This window comes from Castor canadensis, chromosome 8 (genome assembly GCF_047511655.1).
Source record: "Castor canadensis chromosome 8, mCasCan1.hap1v2, whole genome shotgun sequence".
In the NCBI taxonomy this organism is placed as follows: domain Eukaryota; kingdom Metazoa; phylum Chordata; class Mammalia; order Rodentia; family Castoridae; genus Castor; species Castor canadensis.
Genome location: NC_133393.1, coordinates 33,841,249 through 33,867,797, shown reverse-complemented (window position 1 = coordinate 33,867,797; position 26,549 = coordinate 33,841,249). Strand labels below are relative to the sequence as shown.

Genomic DNA, 26,549 nt, shown 5'->3' with positions numbered 1-26,549 from the left:
CATGGATTTTATTTTCTTATTCAAATTTTAATTTTTTTGGTTCTTCATATGACATGTCATTTCCAAATATTGCTTGGGCAGTTTGCCTTCTATTAGAAAACTCTGTGATCTTATTTAAAATTTAAAGTTTTATTTTAGTAGGAAGTCATAGAAGTTCTGGCCTACTCTTAAGGCTGTGTTCCAATGACACAATGACAGTCTAAGTGTCAAAGTTTTTTTCATGTTATTTTGGTTTGTTTGACTTACCTGATGCTGCTTGTGTTCCTGCTGTTTTCTGCTGGTGCTGCCTGAGGAGGCAGAAGTTGTTTCCCCAGTAAAGGTCACTGGATGTCTTTATGTGAGAGAGGGAAAGGCCAGGTCTGCATGGAGAAAGAGGCTAACCTGGCCAGAACTTGTGGTGTGATCTCCCTACTGGGGCTCCAACTGCTGCAGAATCTGTGAGAGGAGGACTGGAGTCTTAGGTCTTGTTGGACAAATGAGTTTTCCAGGCACTGCTTGCCTGTTTTAACTCAGTTCTCCTTCTTGCTCCCCAGTGCAGAAGGGAGTTTCAGGCTTGTGGAGAATTCCCTAGGCAGGCACTTGTTTGACGTGATTTTCTCCTGTTTCATGGCCACCATTTCTTAGGGTAAGCCACTTGTTGGGGTGGAATCTCCATAGAGGACAGTGTGGTGTCTCTTGAAGGATCAATTGGGCAGCCACAGTGACTCTTGGAAGGAGAGCATTTCTCTATCCATGTTCTTTATGATTCTGACTGGCTTCTCCTGTCTTCTGATGGGATTTGGTTCAGTTCTGGGAAGTTTGGCTCTATGCAGGGTGCCTTTTGGTGCTAGATTGGGAGAAATGCTGGGCCTGGGTTGCCTCATTCTCTTGGGTGTTTGGAGGGTCTGCTTATTCTGTTGGGTATTTCTTTTTTGCTCTTCGGGTCCTTGGGTCCCAAACCAGCTTACTCTGATCTCTTACCAGTGATCAGAGATCTCCTAGGGTTGCTTCTTGTAACTTTCAGATTGAAGAATAGGGACAAACAGGTCTATGCCTTTTTTTCTAAGTAAGTATAATACTTGTTATCAAGTATGCATCAATATTTATTATGAAAACTTTAACTTTTAATATTCATTAGATTAAATTTTGCCTTTGTTCTTGATTCCTTCTTTTTAAAAAACATTTTTATTAGCATATATTAGTTGTACAGGGAATTTCATTTTGGCACTTCCATATATGCTTGTTATGGACCTTGGTTAAAGTCATCCCTCCATCATTCTCCCTCATTACCTCTCCCTCCCTTCTTAAAACAATTTTATCGTTCCGTTTTCATACAAGAATACAAAATACAGAGACCATATTCACATTTATTCATTGTCTCCACTCACCTTCTTCTCTCTCACTAGTACCCACCTTTGAACAGGACCTGCTTTACATTTTGAACTTCATTTTTTAGGTGTATATTCTTTGTTCAAAAGGGTTTCACCATGATATTTCACCCATGAACATGTTATACTTTAATCAGATTAATCCTTTCTATTGCTCTGTCTTTCCCTATCCCTCCTACACCCCACTATTCAACTGTTTTCAGGCATTTTCTTATGCCATCTCCATACACAAATGCAATGTATTTCAGTGTTATTCACTATCATTTTCTTTTCCTGTCCCACCTCCAATAATCTCCTCAAAGAGTCCTATGTTACAAACATCCTATACATATGTATATGTGCATATCATATATATATATGATCATATGTGTATTTGTATATGCACTTATCATTTAGGTTTATATTCCACATATGAGAGAAAACATGTGAACTTTTGTCTTTCTGAACCTGGCTTGCTTTGCTTAATATGATGATCTCAAGTTCCATCCATTTAACTGCAAATTGCATAATTTCATTCCTCTTTATGGCTGAATATTACTTCATTATGTATATATATCACATTTTCTTAATCCATTCATCAATTGTATAATGTCTGGGATGTTTCCATAGCTTAGCTATTCTAAATAGTGCTGCAATAAACATGGATGTGCAAGTGTCTCTATTGTATACTGACTTACATTCTTTCTGATATATGGTAAAACTGGATTGTATGATGGGTCTACTTTAGTTTTCTGAGTAGCCTTTATATGGTTTTCCATAGTGGTTGCACTCATTTACATTCCCATTAACAGTGTATAAGGGTTCCTTCACACCCTCCTTTTTTTTTCTTAATTTTAGAATAAAGGATATTTATTTTAAAAACTTAAAGCCTGCAGCAGAAATAAAATCCTGAAACTCTAAAATTGATTCAAACTAATTTATGCAGAAAAACAATAAGGTAATGATACAAAGCTTTCTCTTTAACAAAATTGGAGAAGATGGAAGAACAGGTTCTGCCTGGAAGAGAGGGTGGTGGGCAGGAGAGGGAGGAGGCAAAGGAGGGGACGGGGGCAGGGGAAGAAATGGCCCAAACAATGTATGCACATATGAATTAAAAAAATACAATACATTAAGGACAAGAAGGTAAAACAGGTCTTTTCTAGGTGGGTACCCGTGGGAAGGGAGAGGGCATAAAGTGGGTGAATATGGTTGATGTATTTTGTATTTATGTATGAAAATAAAACAATGAAACCTGTTGAAATTGTTCTGTGAAGCAGGGAGAAGTTATGAGGTTTGATCCCACTGCTCCAGGGTTCAGACTGGATAGGTCAACTATTCAGGAGCAGGATGTCTGGGTATCTTTTACTGGAGTGTCCCTCTTCTGTTCTCACTTCCTTCTGGGGGCAATATTGCATCTAGCCTAACCTCTGTGTTGTACATGTTTTCCAAAATGTACTGTATGAAACACAAATCCTGGAAGAATAGCTGTGTAAATCCTCATGTAAAAAAAATCCCAGAATCAAGGACTTGGAAATTCTGTTTCTTTAAGAGTCACTTGCTTAGCCTACTATTTTCCACCCTTCTTCTTGCCAGCATTTGTTGATTGTGTTATTGAAAATAGCTATTCTGACTAGAGTGAAGTGAAATCTCAATGTTACTTTGACTTGTATTTCCTTTATGGCCAGGGAAGTTCAGTATTTCTTCATTTATTTATTGGTCATTTGTACTTCTTTTGAAAATTATCTGTTCAGTTCATTTACCTGTTTATTCACTGGGTTGTTGAGTTTTTTGGGAGTTTAGATTTTGAGCTCCTTGCACTCTGGTTATTAATACCTTGTCAGATGTATAGCTGCAAAGATTTTAATGCACTCATTCCATGGGCAGTCTCTTCAGTCTAGTGACTGTTTCCTTTGCAGTGCAGAAGCTTTTTAGTTTGATGCAATCCCACTGCCAATCTTCTCTCTTATTTGCTGAGCTATTAGTGTTCTAATCAGAAAGTTATTGCCTATGCCTTTAAATTCTATTGTTTTTCCTTTTCTTTCCTGCAGTAATTTCAAAGTGTCAGGTCTACATCAAGATCTTTGATCCACTTTGAATTGATATTAGTGCAGTGTGAGACAGGAATCTAGTTTCAGCCTTCTACATTTGTATGCCCAGTTTTCCAGGACCATTTGTTGAAAAGGGTGCCTTTCTCCAATGTATGTTTTGGGGTTCTTCTGACAAGAATCAAATGGCTGTCATTGTGAAGATTTATCTCTGTGTCTTTCATTCTCTTCTATTGGTCTTTGTGTCTGTTTTTGTGCCAGTACCACACTGCTTTTAATAATATGGCTCTGTAGTATAATTTCAATTCAGGTATTGTGATACCTGTAACTTTTCTGTTTTCGTTCAGGATTGCTTTGGCCATTTGAGGTCTTTTGTGCTTCAGTATATGAACTTTAGGATTGATTTTCCTATCTCTGTGAAGAATGTCATGGGAATTTTGATGAGAATTGAATTGAGGATATAGATTGATTTTGGTAGTATAGCTATTTTCACAATAATAATTCTGCCAATTCATGAGCACAGGAGATCTTTCCATCTTCTGATGTCTTCTTCGATTTCTTTCCTCTGTGACTTAATAGTTTTTGTTGTAGAGGTCTTTAACTTCCTTCACTAAATTTATTGCTACATATTTTTGTGGTTATTTTGAATGGAATTATTTTCCTGATTTCATTCTCACTTTGTTAATTTTGGGGGTATGGAAAATCTCCCTAATACTTTGCCGAATTTGTTTATGAGATCTAATAGTTTTATAATGGAGTATTTAAGGTCTTTCAGGTGTAAGAGCATATCAAATGATTATGAGATCATTTGATATCATCTGTCTATATTTAAATCCCTTTTATATCTTCCTCCTATCTTATTGTCCTGGCTAGCAATTCCAGTATTATATTGAATAAGAATGGGGAGAGTGAACACTCTTGAATTGATCCTGACTTTAGAGGAAATGGTTTCGATTTGTCCTTGTTTACTACGATGTCGGCTGTAGCTTTTTCATAGATAGCCTTTGTTATGTTGAGGTACGTTCCTTCTATTCTTAGTTTTGATAGAGATTTTATAATAAAAGCATATTAAATTTTTTTCAAGGGCTTTTTCTTCATCATTTGTAAAGATATGATTTTTGTCATTAGTTCTATTTGTATGCTGTATTACATTTATTGATTTGCATATATTAAACCATCCTCACATCCCTGGGATGAATCCAATTTGATCATGGTATATGATCTTTTTGATTTGTTGTTGAATTTGGTTTGTACATATCTTTTTGAGAATTTTTGCACCTATGTTCAAGGAAAGACTGATCTATAATTCTCTTTGCTGTATCCTTGTCCAGGTTTGGAATGAAAGTAATATTGGCTTCACAGAATGAGTTTGTCTTTGTCCTACCCTTTCTGTTTCATGGGAAACTTTGGGAGTGTTGGTAGTAATACTTCTTTAAAGGTCTGGTCAAATTTGTCAGTGAATCATTTGGGTCCTGGGCTTTTCTTCAGGAGATTCTTCCTTATTGCTTAATCTCATAACTTATTATAAACCTATTTAGTTGGTTTATATCCTCTTGGTCCAATTTTGGTAGGTAAAATGCATCTGGAAATTTATTCATTTCCTCTAAGTTTTCCAGTTTATTTGAATACAGTTGTTAAAGTATTCCCTCATGATTCTCTGCCAAAAAAATTAGACTTTTCATCTCTAATTTTATTTAGGTCTTTTTCTTCCTCGTTTTAGTCAGATTGGCTAAGTGTTTGTCAATCTTACTTTTATCAAAGAACCAACTTTTTGTTTCATCGATTCTTTGTACAGTTTTGTTGGTCTCTATTTCATTAATTTCTGCCTTAGTTTGTATTATTTCTGTTAGTTTCAGGTTCGGCTTATTTTTGTTTTTCTAGGGGCTTAGGGTGTACTTATTTATCTGTGATCTCCCCTTTTTTTTTCTATAGGTGCTCAAAGCTATAAACTTTCCTCTCAGCACTGTCTTTGCTGTATCCCAAAGATTCTGGTAGGGTATGTTTTCATTTTCATTAATGAATCTACTTTCATTAGATTCTAGCAACTTTATTATTTCCCCTTTATTTCTTCAATGGCCCACTGGTCAGTCAACAATGTGCTGTTCAGTCTCCATGTATTTGAATGTTTTCTGTAGTTTCTTTTCTGTTGAGTTTTAGTTTTATTCCTTTATGATCTAATAGAATACAGGAAGTTATTTTAACTTATATTTGCTAAGATTTGGTTTGTGTTCTAAAATATGATCTATTTTGGAGAAAGTTCCAAGGGCTGCTGAAAAGAATGTTTATTGTGCAGTAGGTGGATGAAACACTCTGTAAATATTTGTTAAGTGCATTTGGTCTGTTGTGTCAGTTAATTTTGAGGGTGTTTTCTTGGTTGATTTTTTTATCTGGATAACCTATATATTTTTCATAGTGAAGTATTGAAGTCTTCTACAATTACAGTGTTGGAATTTATCTGTGCTTTTGAATCCAGTAGTTTTTTTTTTTTTAATGAAGTTGGGTAAACTGACATTTGTTGCATATATGTGAATAATTATTAGTGCATCTTGATGAACTGTTCACTTTATTAATATGAATTGACTTTTTAAAATTTCTTCTGCTTAATTTTGGTCTGAAGTCTTCCTTATGAAATATGAATATAGCTAACTCTTGCCTGCTTTTGGGGGTCCATTTGCTTGGAAGACCTTCTTCCATACGTTTACTCTAAGCCAACATTTGTCTTTGCCACTGAGATGTGTTTCTTGTAACCAAGAAATGCTTGTTTTTTAATTTAATTTATCATTCTGTGTTTTGATTGAGGAATTGAGGCCATTAACATTCAGTGATAATATTGACATGCATGTAGTATTTTTAGTCATTTTGTTGTTTTTCACATGTTTACTTTTTCCCTATTCCTTCTTTGCTAATCTACTTGGCTAGTGTTCATTAGTTCTGGCATTTTCCTTGCTACATCTCTTTTACATCTCTGAGTTGGAGTCTTTTAAATATTTTCTGCAGTGTTTTACTGGGGGGCTGGTACTGGGTATGAACTCAGAGCCTCATACTTGCTGTTTGCTACTCAGGCAATCTTGCCACTTGAGCTTCTCCACCAGCCCTTTTTTGTGATTATTATTATTATTATTATTATTATTACTATTATTTTTGACATAGGGTCTCCTGAACAATTTGCCTGGGTCTGGCTTCAAACCACAATCCTCTTGATACTTTTGCAGGATTGATTAGTGTAGGTTGACAATTGCTTTCTCTTGGGGCTTGAAATACCCTCTTGCATTTAGAGTTTGTGCTGAGAAATCTGCTGTTATTCTGATGTGTTGGCCTTTATATGTGACTTGTCATTTCTTTTTTTGCAGCTCTCAATGTTCTTTCTTTCTTCTATATAGTTAGTGTTTTAATTGTAATATGTCTAGGGGGTGTTTCTTTTCTAATTCTGCCTGTTTGGTGTTCTAAAAGTCTCCTATAACTGATTGTCCCTCTAATTCTCAAGATTGGGGAAATTTTCAGCTATTATGTTTTTGAATAAGATATCTATCCTTTTACTTTGTATCTCTTCTTGTTCAATATATCTGATTTGTAGGCTTAGTCTTTTGATTGTGTCCCATTGTTTTTGCGTATTCCATTCATGCTTTCTTAGTATTTTCTATTATCTTTGACTTATAGATCGAATTCCCTTAGTTATCTTTAATCCCTGATACTCTATTTATACCCAGCTCCGTTCTTTTAGCAAGAGTTTTGATTGAAGTTTTTATTGAGAATATTAAGCTTTTCATGTTCAAGATTTCAATTTGATTTTTGTCAGAACTTCTATATCTTTACTGAATTCTTCTTTCATATCCTGCATTAACTTCTTCATTTCATTCAGATGTATGTTTGAATTCTCTTTGAGTTCAGTCATTTATTTATTTATATCCACTTTTAATTCATTCATTTCCCTATATGTCTTATTGATCATTCTTGTCATTGTTTTTGAATTTGTTGTTTGAGATTTCTTCCTCTTCAGTAGTGTATTAGTTCTTTATTGTGGAGTTGATGACTTTGGAGGAGACATACTGGTTTGTCTTTTCATAGAATTTGTGTTATGCTGGCATTTATGCATCTAGACCAAGTTTTTGGTTAGGGGTTTCTACCCACTGTGTCCTTTTAGTTAGGAATTCACCACTGATTATTTCTGACAATGTAGTGGCCTGGTGGTGTTTTAGTTTCTTGTCACTAGACTGGTGGTGTGTGGCTCGGTAGACAAATATTCTACCTCAGTGTTCAAGATGCTGGGTGCAGGTTCCTTCTCTACTCAGGAAGAGGAAGAAGCTAGTTGCAAGAGTTATCACAAGTGATAAAAAACAACTTGAGATTTCAGTAAATCCTAATGAAGTCCAGTCATTGTTTCCATGTTAATATATTTAGAATAGTAAAGGAGCAACGAAAAGCCTTCACCTTCTAGGAAAACCTAAGTTAATAAAGGTGTTAATGGGAAGGAGATATGTGGGACAACACTAATGAATAATACATGGTATATGGTTTTGTAAGGCATGAAGGGGTGGTGACTTAGGGTTAGTGAGAAAGTGAGATGAGGTAGGTAGGAAACAACTCAATGTTCTCATGGGGAAGGGAGATGAAGAAACTTAAACAAGCAACAAAAAATTGAGGAAGAAAGATTTTCAGGCAATCTAGTTAACCTAAAAAAAGGGAGGCAATAAAAAAGTATTATGGATGGATAGTTAGAAATAGAAGCAAACTAGGAGGAAGAGAGCAGTAACTGGAGAAGGAAGGAAAGTATTAATGTGGGAGGGCAATAGGGAAAAAATGGAGAAGATATGGTTAAGACTGAATTCTGAAAGGCAGGTGTCATGGTTCATATATAATGACTACAGAGAAAAGGAAGGGAGGAAAAGCAGAATTAAAAAGAAAACGAGAGAGAGTATAAAGTTATCTTAATCAGATAAACAAATTAATTCAAACAAATGCTCAAAAGATAAAAATAATCAAAATTTAACAGTGACTAAATGAAACTTAGTTTCATTTTAAAAATCAAAATTTTTAGTTGCTTTACTGATTATCTATCATCATCATCTATCATCTATCTATCATCATGTTTTAGTGCTGATCCTTTTCCAGGTTGGAAGCTGCTGCATTGTTCTTCCCTGCACACTGCTGCAGTTTCTCAGCAGTGGCTAAAAACTATGTCCTATCCAAAGTAAGAGCTCTAATTTTGTCTCAGAAGGGGGTTCTACAAGGCTGTGTCCATTTCTTTCTGTTTTTATTTCTGCATCCTCCACAAATTAAGAGTCAGAGCATGGGTTACTCTGAAGATTCTGTGCTCATCCATGTGGGTTCCTGTCAGACAAGCCCACCATCCCATTTTCTGCTTTGCACACAGTTACCAGTACACTTGTGTGTTGTTGATGGGATCAAAATTACTTTGTTACTGTTACTTACTATTTTAGTAGTTATGTAAGGAATTAGGTGAGTGGATTGCTGTTCACTGGGGTTATCTGTGAGGAATTATGGTGGGTGATGTTATTCCATTGCTATCTTGCCATCATGAAAAATCACTTTTTAAAAAATTTGTGGTACTTGGGTTTGAACTCAGGGCTTCACGTTTGCTAGGTAGGTGTTCTACCACTTGAGCCACTCCACCAGCCCGCATGCTCTGACTCATAATTTGTGCCTATTTACCAACCATTTTACTCCTTGAAGTATACTCTCAGCACTCTATGGCTTCAGGTATGAACTGGAAGAGTAGGGTCTGTTTTAAACCAAGGAAATAAATTGTAATGAATGAACATGTGGAGAGAAAGGAAAAAGCAGGCAGAAAGAAATTGAAGTTTTAGAGCACTCTTTTTTCAGAAGCCATGACAAGCTGAGAAAATATTCTCGACAGCATGAATATCTGTCCTGGAGTGACTATTTTTGTTTCTTCCAAATTTAAGTGTATTTTATTTCTTCATTAATTCTCTCTAGAAATGTATAATGAGAATGATTGTAATTTTGTTTTCTTTTGTAGGCTATTGGTTAACTTTCACTGTGCCTTGAGATTTAAATCCTTGCAGAAAAGGAGTCTACTGTAAAATTTGGATTATTATTTAGCAGTACATGAATTGTTGATGGACAATTAAAGGGCTAATGATGATTATTTAATTGAGCTTACAAAATTTTATATATGCAGATAAAGAGTGATACATATAATTTTATTCCCAACTCCTTATGGCAGTATAAGAGCTTTCATTTAAATTGTGTATGAAATAAATTATTTTATTATGATTGATAAACATGGATGGTATTATTATGTGTGTATACAGAATTCATTATTCTAGACAGATTAAAAATGAAAGTTCTTATCCCTTTGGGAAATAAATATTATAATATGTAGTTTTTGTTTTATATTTATTTTATCTTCTTTTACATATATATTGGTGAATTTTAAATGCCATACTATTATAATAGTAATATATGTATTAAATTTTTACATAATATGGGCACTGATAGGGTTCTAGAAAATCAAAATAATTTGAAGATTAGTGTTTTAGACAATAAAAGTTTTCAAAGTACTGTATTTTAAATGGTATGTAATGGGGGGGTTTACCTCAAAATAATTCATAAAATACTTCAGTTCATTTGAACAGAGGTAGAATGTGGAAAATATTCATGTTTGAATAAGTTTGAAGAACTTACTTGACAGTGGGCTGAATAGAAAGAAATCTGACAGCCTAGGAATAAATTGGATCTGGAATACAAGAGAATACACGGATGTCTGAATTAATAGGGCAATATTGGTGGTTGCATTTCTTAATGACTTCTAACTTGTGTTATAAGAGCACTGCACTCTCTCCACCATACTCCTTAGATTTTTTTACCCTTCTCTATTTCTTTTTTTTGCAAGTATATTTCAAAATATACTTCTAGTCATATTTCTTGTGGTTGTCTGTCTTCTCCCAGCTGAAATGTAAGTCTATAACTACAGGTGCCACCATCTGCTTTGCTTGTTAATTTGTACCAAACAACAACAACAGTGTCTGAGTAAAGTGACAGTTAGATAAATATTAATTAAGTGACCAATAAGAGTCTGGGGTTGACCTCTAACTTTTGTTTTTTAATGGCTCTTATTAGCAATTATTGCTGACCTGTTCTTCAGTTAATGTTAAGAGGTTAGGGCATTTTCTGTTCTCTTTCTCAGGATAAATGTAAACTAAATTTAGAGATAATTTTTTATATCTGTTATGTTAGCTAGAATATACTCTTAAAACCACACTAATTGGTTTCCTTTTTTATTCAAAAGATACTACTTTTTGACTTACAACAATTAAGTGGGATGAGTGATGCTGAGACTAAATCTATTTTCCAATTCTGGTTATATTGTTTTCTTATACTAAATTGAACTGTTTTGTTGTCTCATAGGATAAGTACAAATTCTAAGTTGACATCCTTCACAATTCAAAGACAATTATGACTAGGTGTTTCCCGATTGTTACCCTACAGTAAACTGTGTAGCTTATTAATGAGATATCAAATGTCTTTAAAAATGAACATTTCTTATAAATTTATTATAAATACTCCTTTTTGAACAATGTCTAGGCCAAACTTGATTATCTACTGATTCCTTTTAATGCTACATGTATTAACATCTCAGTTTCTTTTGCTCAAGTTGTACGTTCTGCTACATTGTAAAAATGATTGTAGAAGAAATGGAAAATATGCTGTCTTCCTGTTTTGGTCTATCAGTATTCTACTAAGCCTTCAAAACTCCATCTCAAAGCCCCCACAATGGTGCCACTTTGGGCAATCTTCTTTTTCTCACATCCTGATGCTTCCTGGCTCTTTGACATAAGTATAGTTATTTGCATATTTATCTAATACTCTCTCAAACTTCAGAGCATACCCCTGGAAGACAGATTTTTCTTACCTCTCTTTTAGTTCTCATGGTGCCAATATATGTGGGTTACTAAATTATGAGATCAGTGAATTTCTAGGGTTAGTTTGTTTCAGTGCTGACACTACTGCTATTATTCTTATAGGACCATTTCTTCAAATGTAACCATATAGTTATCCTTATCTCAACTAGCAAAAACGCTATGTCTTTCTTATTATTGCTTATGTTTTCTCTTCAACAAAATTGGGAAAAGGGCAGAAGAGGTTCTGCCTAGAAGGGAAGGTGTGGGGAGAACTGGCCCAAACAATTTATGCACATATGAATAAATGAATAAAGAAAAAAAGAAGAAGAAGAAGAAGAAAAAGAAAACAATAGTAGAAGTAAGTAGACTCACTCTGGTTGGAAAACGAGTGATTGATATAGTCTTCTCAAATATTCTCTCTCTTACTACCTCTTGCAACTCTACTACATACCTAGGACTTTTTTGTCTGAAAACTACAACATTCAGTTTCCATGTCACAGTCAAGGAGAGGTCTTTTCCTATCACCTCCTCAGTAGTTTACTTGAAGTCTTAAATTCGTGCTTGGAATAAACACTTTGTAAAAGATGTGTGTGTGAAATGCAAGTAGGTTAATGGTAAACTTACATTTTATACATTTACACTATCATTCATTGGAAAATTTCACTCCTGATAAATGCCATCATCTCTGTTGGAAATATCTAGAAATTGATGGGAAGGAAGCTAAGTCTGAAATATGATAGAATTAGATGTTTTCAACATAAATAACTTAGAAAGAAAGAATATGCAGGTTCTTCCATACTCTCCTGCCTGTTAAAAGAAAAAAATAATCTGAGTGAAGGCCTTGATATTTGCATGCATTCAAGAGGAAAGAGAGGCGTAATAGTTTGGTTTGGGGCAGGGCATTCTGATGTGTTCTGAAAGGTGTGGGTCATGACAGTTAGAGACAGAAGCAAGATTCAGATCAAAATATCCCTCCTTATGGAGAAAAGAGATTGGCTATTTCTGGAAAACTTTCTTATTAGTATGGGAAAGTTTAGCTTCATTATTTTTTGAAAAAGAGGTAGAAAATTGCTTTGGATCATGACCTGCAGAAGTGCCAAGTTCTGCTTATGCTCAGATTATAGTATCTCAATTTTTAAATGCAAAGAATATCCCTAAAACACACAAAGTTTTAGGAAAGCAAGAGAGAAAAGGGAGGTCAAAGGAAAATAGGGCAAGATATTTGCTTTCAGATCTAATAATTAATGTAGATATAGGTTTTCACCAAGTTCAGAATGCTAATTGCATCTTATCATACACATTCTTTTATTCATTTTCTTTCTTCTTATCTTTCCCACCTCATCTCCTGCCTCTCTCTAGCTTCAACTTTATTCCACCCTTTCATCTTTTTATTTAATATCTATCAGGATGTAGAATGGGATGTCTCCCATTGTGTACAGTCTAGAAATCCCTGCAGAAACCATGACTCTCCTTCGAAAACCCCCTGGCAATCCCACAACCTTCTAAGTAGACTGGGCCTTTAGATCAGTCCTCATCCTAGCTTGCTTAAAGGGTGGTGAACAAACTGAGCCATCCTCATTCAATCAATTCACCCAGACTGAATCAACAGAACATTAGGTATTTTTAGGGATTGGGTGTGGGAGTTATCATTTGGTGGCTTAGTAGAGAATACCTGTAAAGCTGCTTCTCTAAGATAATTATTGATAGAGATAACTACTTATGGGATTCAAAAGAAGGTAAGAATGGTGTCTTATTCCTCAGGTGACTGTCTGCTAATGATCTCTACTTTCCAATCCTCTTGATGTTAATATGAACAGGAGAAGAGATTTGTGGAGATCCAAGAGAAGGCTCAGCAGTGATTGGGTTTTTTGCCACTCGATTGCTTAGAGTGCTTATGTTGCATGAATTTCCTGTGAGTTAGTTGGAAGATTGCTGACTTTGGGACAATTTTTTTAGTAGGGTGCATTTAGGGTTCGGAACCAGCAGCAGAGGCTGTAAAGGATGCTACAGAGGACAGAGCTGTGGGGTAGATAGAAGAATCAAGCCAGGGCATTTCTGCTGAAAAACACACTAGTATACCCCACAGGAAAGACACACTTTTCACTCAGAAGAAATTCAAGTCCAGTGCCTGTTAACAATGTGAAATGAATCATAGTACCTCATAAGTCAGTGCTTTCAGAAATGGTTCTATTTCTCCTAATCGTTTATCTTATTCTGACAGAGAAAGGAATAGAGATCTAGTAGAAAGAAGGGAAAGAAACAGTTTCAGTTACTGACATCAGATTTTCTGCTATGTCCTTTGAGCCCCAAAAGGAAGAGAGGAAAGTATTAAATATTCTGAATATGAGATGGGGCTTAAACTTGAATGAAGAGGTCTTGTGAAACCCAGAGTGACTAGAACGCATGGAATGTGTCCAGGATGATTTTAAGGGGATGGGAACACAGTTAAGCATGATTGGAAAGAGCTACTGGAGAAATCTAGAGCCATTTTGTATGTATGCATCCTAACTATTTTTAGACTGTGCCATTGCGGAGCACTAGCAGTGTCTATCTCACCAATGTGAAAGTTAGCTCACAGAACGTGGTGACTTTCATAAAGCATCCTGAGGATTCAGTCTTCTTGATGGGATTGTTATGAATGGTAACCAAACTTTTGGATTCCGATAATGACCCATGTTAACTTAGTGTGGTTCTAAAGTAAATTGTTAGTTGTCTTATTTGCTATCCTGGCTTCTGTTATTTGTCACAAGTTTTGTGAGGAACTTCTCAATGGTAGCGATAGGTTTACTTTTGATTTTCCATTAAATGAAGAAAAGAAACTTTGACAAATTGACACTTGTAAAGAGTCAGTTTTTATTTTTTTATGAAGAGACCATTACACCCAAGCACGCATTAAAAAGTTGTAAAACTAAAAAGCTTGTCAAGAGGTACATCCATGAGAACCATCTCAGACATAGAGGGGATGGATGTGGGATTAGCAGCTGCCTTCATGGACAACTTTGCACCTCAGGATCTTGAGAAAATTGTCAACCTTATTTGCATCCCTGTGTAGGCAGTGGAGCAGGTTATAAAAACCATTAAGGTGAGAGTCTTTTTCACCCTCCAGCAGTGATTAAAGTCCAGACCAAGCAGTTAAGATGTCATCATTTACAACTCCAGGTTCAACCTAGTCACCAAAAAGATAGTCACTTATTATTCAAACTATTAATATTTGTTTATCCTTGTTCCTGCTAATTGCTGAATCATGATTTGGGGATGAAAGGGATTGGAAAATGTGAGCCAAAGACATGGATTTTTGTGTATGTGGATCAAGATGTCATAAATCTAAAAGTAGGCCATATGTATGAATTTTCTGGCATACAAGAAATCACACATAAAATATGTTTTTACAGGAGTAGATGGAGGGAAAATCAGGAAACTGCTGTTAGAAAATAGACTTGGCTTTGACCAAATGATAATGGAAGAGCTCTTATCTGTTGTCTTACTTGAGTAACTTTTACATTTCTCAAATCTTGTCCCTAGCATTCCCTCTGCACTTTATTTCTTCTGATAGTTCACCATTTATCTTTTCCTTCCTTTGAACTGAATCCATTCTTCAGAGAATGTATGTACTGAAGTCTTAGAAACAATAAGGCCTGCACCTGATGCTTTAAGATGCAGATAATCTGATGATGAGAACGGTGAAGATCTGCTGAAGTAATCAGGGAATATTTCATTTAAATCAGGAAAGTTATCTTCCAAATTTCTATGAAGAATAGCTGTTTTCTCTTTTAGTTCTCTGGAGTGGGAGGTAGTGGGCTAAGGACGGTGCTGCAAAGACCCCTCAGTGGTGAGGACTGTGTGCTAAGGCATGACTAGGAGTACAAAAAGAACCTGCAAAACATCTTGAGAGAGGGGCAGTGCATGACTCTGGATTCTATCAGCCTTAGCATGCTGGGAATCTCCAGAGATCTTAGAGAAAAGGAACTATCTTGTTACTTTAAGGATGTCTGAGTTACAGCGTCTACTAGGTACCAGTCTGAGATAATTGTAGACCTTGATTTGCAGAGCTTTCTCTTACAGAGTAGCACATTTTTTATGTATGGGATTAACTCTCAGAATTTAAAGCGTATTTGTGTTGTCTGACGTTATGCTTTTTATATTTTATGAAAATTTTTTGGAGTCAATTATTGAGAAAATTTACTGTGCAAGGTATAGTGATATTAACATGATTAAATAAAGAAGTGGGAGGAATAAAGGAACAGAAATATAAAGCATTATGGAACAAATTAGCTACATCAGGTAGTAGACTTAAAATAATAAAGAAAATTACTTGGAAAAAAGGTGTTTATTTCATAGGTTCCTGGGTTAATGTGATCTTTGTATTTGTTGTGTTTTTGTTCAGAGTTGTAGTCTTCTCCCATGAAAAAGACAAAAATGACACATGATACCATGTACTTAGTACACAAAAAGAAGTATAAAATTGTTTCTCCTATTATTTCTATAGCTATATGCTTTTCTTTAGATGATACATTATTCTTGAAAGTTTCAGAAAACTTAGCTGCAATCTCACTAAAGTTGAAATTATCCTATTTTAATTGGGAGATACATACTGAAAGTACTAATTTAATCTAAGTATGACAAATTATTTGGAAATATTATTTACAATAATATGAATTTTGATTGAGGATCCCTAAGCAAAACAAAATTTAGGATGAAATATCTTTCTAGATATTATGAAATATGGAAAATTCCAGAAAAGACACACCCTTCTTTTTGTAACATCTAGTATTGTGAGACAACATTGAAGCTATGGCCTCTTCTTTTCAGTCTTTCCTTGGTGATGGAGCAGGGAGGGAGCTCTAGTCTAGTGTGATTTTGATTTTCTCCTTTCTCTCTTCCCACTCTAATTCTCTGGTGTGAGTAGAATGGAGAAAGAATCTCATCAGCATTTCAATGCCTGTATCCTGATATACTTTGTAGAGAGCATTTATCTTGCAGATTTTATTCTCTGATTTTCTTTCTCTGGAAAATATTTAACCCCACTCCCCAGGAAAGAGGAAGACTTTGGTGGATTTGTGGACAATGTAAGAAAGGCTACACCTGTCACATTCGGAAAGCTATTGCTAAAGTTGACATACATCAGGATCTAACACTATGGATGCCTGAGGCCTGGCCTAGTCATCTACACCAATAGATGCCTACATTTGCTCTTGAAAAGTGAGGAACATCTAAAATCAGGAACCAGACAAGGATGCCCACTATCTCCACTCCTATTCAACATAGTACTGGAATTCCTAGCCAGAGCAATTAGGCAAGAAGAAGGAATAAAAGGAATACAAATAGGTAAAGAAACTGTCAAAATATCCCTATTTGCAGACGACATGATCCTATACCTTAAAGACCCAAAAAACTCTACTCAGAAGCTTCTAGACATCATCAATAGCTATAGCAAGGTAGCAGGATATAAAATCAACATAGAAAAATCATTAGCATTTCTATACACTAACAATGAGCAAACGGAAAAAGAATGTATGAAAACAATTCCATTTACAATAGCCTCAAAAAAAATCAAATACCTAGGTGTAAACCTAACAGAAGATGTGAAAGACCTCTACAAGGAAAACTATACACTTCTGAAGAAAGAGATTGAGGAAGACTATAGAAAGTGGAGAGATCTCCCATGCTCATGGATTGGTAGAATCAACATAGTAAAAATGTCTATACTCCCAAAAGTAATCTACATGTTTAATGCAATTCCCATCAAAATTCCAATGACATTCATTAAAGACATTGAAAAATCTACTGTTAAATTTATATGGAAACACAAGAGGCCACGAATAGCCAAGGCAATACTCAGTCAAAAGAACAATGCAGGAGGTATCACAATACCTGACTTCAAACTATATTACAAAGCAATAATAATAAAAACAGCATGGTACTGGCACAAAAACAGACATGAAGACCAGTGGAACAGAATAGAGGATCCAGATATGAAGCCACACAAGTATAAGCAACTTATCTTTGACAAAGGAGCTAAAAATATACGATGGAGAAATAGCAGCCTCTTCAACAAAAACTGCTGGGAAAACTGGTTAGCAGTCTGCAAAAAACTGAAACTAGATCCATGTATATCACCCTATACCAAGATTAACTCAAAATGGATCAAGGATCTGAATATCAGACCCCAAACTCTTAAGTTGATACAAGAAAGAGTAGGAAATACTCTGGAGTTAGTAGGTATAGGTAAGAACTTTCTCAATGAAACCCCAGCAGCACAGCAACTAAGAGATAGCATAGATAAATGGGACCTCATAAAACTAAAAAGCTTCTGTTCATCAAAAGAAATGGTCTCTAAACTGAAGAGAACACCCACAGAGTGGGAGAAAATATTTGCCAACTATACATCAGACAAAGGACTGATAACCAGAATATATAGGGAACTTAAAAAACTAAATTCTCCCAAAACTAATGAACCAATAAAGAAATGGGCATGTGAACTAAACAGAACTTTCTCAAAAGAAGAAATTCAAATGGCCAGAAAACACATGAAAAAATGCTCACCATCTCTAGCAATAAAGGAAATGCAAATTAAAACCACGCTAAGATTCCACCTCACCCCTGTTAGAATAGCCATCATCAGCAACACCACCAACAACAGGTGTTGGCGAGGATGCGGGGAAAAAGGAACCCTCTTACACTGTTGGTGGGAATGTAGACTAGTACAACCACTCTGGAAAAAAATTTGGAGGCTACTTAAAAAGCTGGACATCGATCTACCATTTGATCCAGCAATACCACTCTTGGGGATATACCCAAAAGACTGTTACTCCAGAGGCACCTGCACATCCATGTTTATTGCGGCACTATTCACAATAGCCAAGTTATGGAAACAGCCAAGATGCCCCAGCACTGACGAATGGATTAAGAAAATGTGGTATCTATACACAATGGAATTTTATGCAGCCATGAAGAAGAACGAAATGTTATCATTCACTGGTAAATGGATGGAATTGGAGAACATCATTCTGAGTGAGGTTAGCCTGGCTCAAAAGACCAAAAATCATATGTTCTCCCTCATATGTGGACATTAGATCAAGGGCAAACACAACAAGGGGATTGGACTATGAGCACATGATAAAAGCGAGAGCACACAAGGGAGGGGTGAGGATAGGTAAGACACCTAAAAAACTAGCTAGCATTTGTTGCCCTTAATGCAGAGAAACTAAAGCAGATACCTTAAAGCAACTGAGGCCAATAGGAAAAGGAGACCAGGAACTAGAGAAAAGGTTAGATTAAAAAGAATTAACCTAGAAGGTAACACCCACGCACAGGAAATCAATGTGAGTCAATGCCCTGTATAGCTATCCTTATCTCAACCAGCAAAACCCCTTGTTCCTTCCTATTATTGCTTATACTCTCTCTACAACAAAATAAGAGATAAGGGCAAAATAGTTTCTGCTGGGTATTGAGGGGGGGAGCGGGAGGGGGTGGAGTGGGTGGTAAGGGAGGGGGTGGGGGCAGGGGGGAGAAATAAACCAAGCCTTGTATGCACATATGAATAATAAAAGAAAAATGAAAAAAAAAAAAAAAAAACAAAAAGAAAAGTGAGGAACATAAATGCCATCTTCTGTCGCAGAGGTTGTCTCTTTCATTAATGAGAAAATCAAAGAAGTATCAAAGATTTCTCACCTGTTTAATTATCTTCTCCAAGCCCTTAGAAGTTGACTGGTTTTATACTCATTCTCTTCGGCTCTTCTAATCATAACCTCTGGGAAGTTTTTCTCACTCCTCACTCTGGTGTTCATTTGCTGCAGAGGGTCTTCCCAGGAGCGCAATAAGCCTCATACCGTATTCAGAAGTGTTCCAGACTAGCAACCATATTGAACAATGACAGTAATGAAGTGAAATACAGCAGGGCTGGTAACATGTAATTTTTGTGGAGAAGTGAACTAAAATATCTCTTTGTTATTTCAATGTGTATGTAAAAATTTTCTGTAGATAATACAATTTTTAGAAATGTAAAATGTAAGTTATATTAAAGTTACTAAACTGGCTTATTTAAAGATCTGACTATATATATGTATATATATACACACATATATACACAAACATATGTATGCATATATAGATATCATGTATATGATGTTTACTTTAAATTTTGTTTAAACTGGTTAGGGCAGGAACTCAGAAGGGAGAGATTAGAACAATAAAATATTGGAGATGGTTTGATATGTAGATTTTGTTGTCATCAGAACAGAGACTATAGTTTCTGCTGCAAGAAACATAATATTTTGTAGGACCTGCTTGGTGGGGTGTGTTTCAATTAAGATGCAGCATGGGACAGAAGAGTCAGGGACGAATGAGGAAGTAAGTGTTAGAGGAGTAGAAGTAGAACTGGAAGAGTCTTGAAAATCTAGACAAGAGGGCTGAAATCATTCAGTGATCAGGAATGTAATATGCTGTCAATGGAGGAGCATTGCATAACTGCATTTGCATTTCTTATATCTATCACATATGGATATTCACCCATGCATGTCCAACTCACCCCAAACATTCTTACAGAATGATATATGCAATCCTAGGTATAAGGCATTGCATGAAATGTTGTCCTCTGTATGCATAACTTTAGATCTACTGCAAGCTTACTTAGTATTTGTTTTTATTAATAATTAATCAGCTACATACTGTAAATTTTCTTTGATTGCATTCTTTTCCTCCATTTTTCCCTGCACATGTGATTACTATACTTATTATAGTGACTCTAATAACTTATAGTACAGCAACCCCAGAATACTGCCTCAGCTTTTTGGTAAAAAACCTGGGCTTAAGTCTTACCTCGGTTTTTAGGGCTTGGTGTTTGTCTGCTGGAGTAGGAATGGAAGACGTGTGGCAGCTGTTGATGGCCCTAGAAATGAACTCCTGGCCAGTGGCATGTGTTTGTTCCTAGAATGATAGAAAAAATTCAATTAGTTAAAGCTTGGGAATTGAATAAGCTAGTCCATTACCAGAATGTTCATACAGTTGGTAGATGTGTAATTTTCTCAAAAAGAGCACTGCATAATATTGAACCTAAGGAATTACCATACTTGCCCTGTTGCCTACTTTTTTTGTGATTAGTTTGTAATCTCATGTTTTTCATCTAACTTTTCTAACCTGTTCACCTCTTCTCTCTTGTCACAACCTTCCTTTCATTCTTCCTACAGGTTGCTATTTGAAAAGAAACCACTAAATACTGCCAAACTACAAATCATCAAGTGTTTTAAATACTAATGCCAAATTGCATAACTATGTACGTTTATCCATTTAATCTCTTATTTCCTGTGGATCCCACTGATAAGCTTCTTTTAAGTAGACATTATAAAAGTACAATTTTTCTTTCAATTACTTCTGACTACACATGCCTATACCTCACCAAGTTTATCATGAATTCAAAAAACAATCTTACTGATTGTGACAAAATAAATCAAAAGTAACAGAGCATAACATTTTAGGAATAAGAAGTGAACAGATTGAAAACTGAAAAAAGTATTAAATTTTATGATTTAAAACTAATATTTAGCAAAAGTTGTGAAAATTTAAAGGGATTACTAGGAAGATGTGGCAGATAAAGGATGGTCAGTCAAAAATGAGGAATAAAAGAAAAACTAGTGAGTGAAAATAATTTTATGAATATGTATTTATTGCAAATATCGAGTCACATCTTATGGAGGCCCAATGATATACTGAAGCCCTAATCTTTTGTGGGGTCCTTGACTGCTCAAGAAGACCTAACATGTAACTTTCAAAGTACCTTCACCAGGAAGAGAAAACGTGTTTCCAATTATAAACCAGCCCTTTTGCTGTAATTATCAGACCGTGCACTGGAAATCTTAAAACAATGATTCCTAGTATTTTGGGGTTCCTGAAAAGCCATTTTTTTTGGTTTGGTATTTCCCCCTCCTGACATGGCTTCAGTTCAGCCTAATTCTATTCCATCCACCCAATTTACTGCAATACAATTCTTGTTTATTGAATATCTACAGTATGCCAAATACAGATTACCAGGGCTACTGGCTTCCAAGAACAAAAAAATCAATGTTCTTCTTGTTACTTAAAAGACTTTACTTCTGGTGTTTAAATTAAAAACAAATAGAAATAAGATGAATTAAAGAAAAATTATTAAAATCATTGTATTCTTTGAGAATCTTTGAGCTTTCATGAAACTTGGAGCTTTCTCCTTTTCTCACCTTTTATTACCTGATGCCTTCTTTTACTTATTAAGATTTGTTATTTGCAATTTGATTCATGAGGTTTTCTTTATTAAATTTCATACAGTCCTATCCTTGGCATGAAGGCTTCTTTTGGGAAGAAGCAATGAGTGGGATACTTACAAAGTCCCTGAATGTGTCTTCAGCAACTTTATAGATGTTGTCAGACAGGGCGACTGCACGGGTGAACAGGTCTTGGAGGCTCAAGCGGCAGTTCGCAGCCCCACCTGCACAGGCAGGGCTGGCAGCCACATTCTTGCAGAGAAGGAGGTTTAACACCAGCAGCAGCAGGAGTGATCCTGTGTAAACAAAAACACAACCCACTTTGAGATGATCTATTCTGCCGAGGTTATCAGATGTAATTCTGCTGTGGGAAACTTTCTCCCTCAGCACTGTCCTTTTCTACAGGAATTGCTAGTATAGCTGGGGTGGGAGAAGAAGCAACAGTTTTCCACTGTGTCAATTTAGATATATATAATTATATTTGTACAGATATGTAGTTTGAGAAGTGGGTGACTTCCTGCATTTCTGTATTGCTTTCAGAAGGGGTTCTATACTTTGTAAACATTTGGAACTTAAATTAATTCTGAAGCAGGGTGTTTAAGTCATTCTCTGAAGATAAGCTAATGTCTTGGGTGTTTCTGCAGATTTTTGGTGGTCAGAGTTTATAATTTTTTAGGTCAAAATCCAATATTTGCATTTCTGGCACTGATGTGACAAAGACAGTGCAGTTCATCTGTGTGTTTTATCTTCATTCCTGACAAGAATAAACTGATGATTGCTTGATTGCTAGTATGGATTATGAAAAGAATCCTATCATAAAAATGATGCTGGAGGCTGGGTTTACAAGTCACCATAATAATCCCACACATTTGTCTGATCTTTTCCAAAAGCTTCAGATGTTTTTCTTTCTAAACTTGAGCTTTACAATTCTCCAGTATTGAAGGCTCCAGGAATAGACTGAGCCTTCATAATTATCACTAAATTATATTGATGAAACAAACAGAGGGCTTAGAGAGGTTAAATGATTCCCCTCCCTTTATTAGCAGGTGGAGAAGTAGAACACCAACACCATGGTCTGTGTCTCCACCTTGTCACATCATACACACCTGTGGGCCCTCACTTTGCATGTGTATCAGGGACCATGTCATTATTCCTGAGATCAGTGTTTGCAGAGGTTGTTACCATTACTTTTAAAGAACAACACTTTACTTTGATTATATGGTAAGAGAGGCCCTAGGTAACTTGATTTTATTCAGTTTTCCTGCTCTATTAAGCACCCACATTAAAAATCTGACAATGATCAGTGATGGTTTTATCATCACATTGCTGTCTCAGCAGATGGACAGATACCTATCATTAACATATCAATAATTTACACTCTCAAAGGAAAGAAACAGCACATAGGTGCCAAATTAATATCACTCTTTAACATAGTGACATAATTCCAAGAACTTCTGATATAAAAATATGTTTCTCATTTCCATAGAATCTTTGACAGATGCAATTGGAATTGTCTAAGATAAAATAATGCAATGTTAAAGACCAATGTGTGAAATAAAAACCTAACTCCAAGTATCCCAAGTAAGTATAAATGTACTTGAAAATTGTTTTGTTTATAATGTAAGTAAACAAATTGTTAGGTGCAAAATTAAAATAATCTTATGAGATAACTTGTATTACATATCTTTAATTTTTCAAAAACACGATGCTTCATAAATTTATTTAATGTATGTTATAGTCATATAATGTAGCTGAATGGATGTTTTATCTACATGTTTAAAAGAAATGTGCTTTGAAAATAGAGAATGCAGACTAGTACTCTAGAAAATTCCTAACTGAATATTCTTTAATGCTGAGAACATTTATGTGTGTGTTTATAATTTGTGGCATTTTCATAGTCTAAGATGAGATAAAATAGTTAAATATTTTTATTTTTTACTTTATGAAATACATTTTGTTGTTAGTAGTAATTTATTTTTCTTGAAAATGTCAGCAAGGGCTGGTGCAGCGGTCCAAGTTGTAGAGTGCCTACCTTGCAAGTATGAGGCCCTGAATCCAAACCCCAGTACTACCAAAAAAAAAAAAAAAAATCACCAAAAAAGTACAGGCTATTAGTTAATCCTTGCCTTTTGTTCCTTGTGAAATGTCATTTGGCCTGAACCAAACTGACAAAGCAGTATGAGATACGTATCTGCTATCATTGTCAGCATTATGACTCACAATTGTGTCGTCATCAGGTTGATTCAAATGGTGCAGTTCATATAAGAGATCTGGGAGCCAGAAAGTGTTAACTTTTTTCTTCTGATGTATGACAGTTTGGATGTATAAACTCTTGAGGTCTTATTCTAGTATAGTTCTTGGTCTCAGAATCATTGGTCTTCTGAGTTGGGTTATTCCATGTTCTGGGAGCTGTCCTTGAAGAATGCATTAGAGGATGTTTATCAGCCTCCCTGGTTTCTACCCATTGGACACCAGTACAATCTTCCCCTTTCCTGACTTACCTCAATTAAGACAATGCAAAATGTCTCTGAGAGAAAGAAGATCCCCTATTCGAGAATGACTGATCTATTCCATTGTGCCCTTGTACAATTGCCTTCTAGAATAATGATTAGAAGGTTCTTATAAACCCCGTAAGCCATGCTGTTAGGTAAAATTTCACATTAGTTTCCCCTGCCCAAAAGATTGTTCACAAAGACAGTGAGCAGTTGCACATACCTTTCCATGATGACTGCTTGCTGGTCATTGCGGGAACAAACTTCACCAGAGAACATCTGGAAGTTGTACAGCTTTCTCCCCTGAAGATGTTGGCTTATAAACCTTTGATACATTTGTGAAAGTATTTAATCATACATTCTCCTCCTCTTTCTAGTAACGCTTTTCTGTCATTATATTATCCCATAATCTCAAACGTCAAATGCTATTTTATGTCTTATTCATATTCAGGAAGACATAATGGCCAGAAATGAAATATTTTGATTAATTAGAGTGAAAGAAAATGAGAAAACTGATGAAGGTGAGATCTTTAGACTAGTTTTGGATAGAAGATGTATAAAACAATAGAAGCCTTTTAATTTAAAATTTACCTTTAGCTCTCTTTAGTTTCTTTAACATATAACATTATATTTCACTTAAAATAGTCTCATGTGTTACCAGTTATAAAAATTCTCATTGAAGATTGCTAAGTGAAATGAGTTTTAAAAAATTTATGTACTGTATACCAGAAGATACAGAATAAGTTCCTATTATGTTCTGATTGAATCTCCCTGTTTTTATTGCTTTTATATGTTCTGTTAAATCCGTTTTAAAATTCCGTATCTGTATCATACTTTGTTTTATGAAATGGATTCTGTCTTTTATTTATCTACATTATTTCCTTTGTTTTCAACATATATATGTGTGTGTGTGTATATATATATATATATATATATATATATATATTTGCAAGTTAATCTCTTTTTATGTATGAAGTTGTATCATTATCCTCAGTTCACAGTTTAGGATACAGAGGTTCAGAGACACTAAATACAAAGTTTAGGGAAGAAATAATAATTTTATACTCATGTAAGATGCGGGGAGGATATTGTTTCAAAAGCAATTTGGATGGATGTGAGGAAGGCTAGGAAATGAAGCATTTATACCTATTGATTTTATCCATATCTGAGATGAGCAAGATATCAAACTTGACCCTAGAGAATTTATTTTGAAGAAACAATAGTAGTTTTTCAGGGCAAGCACATACATTGTACACACATGTATTTACAAAGATCCTATACAGGATGTAATAAACTCCAATTCTAGTCAATTATTTCTACTTTTTCCTAGAGGTGGATAAACTGTTAATAACTAACTTATGACCAATATACCTTCTTTGACCTTAGCTTGCTCTGGGGCAAGATGACAAAAACAATCATTTTCCATTGGCTCAAAAGTTCCATTACCTCTTAGACAATACCTAAATGAAATGATTATGATGAATAAGTATGAGTCATTGATGACTTTCTCTAATTTTAAGTCCATGCATCCAAAGCAGCTGAGACCTTTAGTTTCAATTTTACTGTCTTGGAGAGAAGACTGACAGAGGAGGGAATTTAAAAAGTAATCTCTTCTTATGGCATTTGCTTTATCTGTAAAAGTTAGTGCCAATATATGCTTTAGCAATTATCTAATTGCTGATATGGAGACTTAGAAATCTTAACAAAGAATAATGTATCTGAGAAACTATTTTCTCTCATTGTCTTAGCTTAAGCAATGATAGATTTTGAATCATAAGCATCAAATGTGATGACTGATAAGCTCTATCAATCTAAAAGTGGGGTCGGGATTCTATAGACTTACAGTGGGTATCCATTTTTCTCTCTAGACAAGGAAAGTCTGAATTATTAAGAAAGCAGAACTGTGTAGTAGAGAAGTTAATGTTGTCTTGTCTTACATTACCCTTTTCTCCCACAGAAATTGAAGGGTAAGAAAATATACTGTAACGAATTGACAGTGATAGAGGCAGGGGCAAGATGGTGTATTAGAAGCATCTATCATTTTACTCTGTGATTGAGAGAGTCAGGTTATACAAGAAAGATTATGTTCTGAAGACTGAAAAAGAAGACTAGCATTGGGAATCATGAAAGAGATGGCAGGACATCAGAAAAGCACAAAGAAATCTAGGCAACAGAGAAAAACAGCAAACAGTTTCAAGCCCATCCTTGGCTCCCTGGGAGGAAGAGGGCAAGCTGAAGACCCAATCACAAGATAAGTCAGAGGGACCTGACAGCAAACTGGAAATTCTAGCTGCAAGATAAGCCCACACCTCCTTAAATCCAGTGAAGGGATTTGGAAGACAATGACTGTTCTGATGTAGAAGCCTAGCCCTTGTGAAGGAAGACAGTTTGTCACTCCCCTCATCTCAGTCTGCCACAGTAAGATGACTTCTTGAGAAAGGGTTGGTTTAGACTATTAGTTAGGACCAAGATACTCTAGAGGCTTGAAAACAAGAAATAGTCATGGCTCAGAGAGTAGAGGGATACCCTACCAAAGAATGTTGGTGAGCAA

The 26,549-nt window shown here is 35.4% G+C and overlaps 1 pseudogene; it reads right to left on the bottom strand.

Annotated features, from left to right (window-relative positions):
- Positions 1–14,248: 14,248 nt before the first annotated feature.
- On the bottom strand, positions 14,249–24,249 carry LOC141425900 (prolactin-like; annotated as a pseudogene).
- Positions 24,250–26,549: the final 2,300 nt, after the last annotated feature.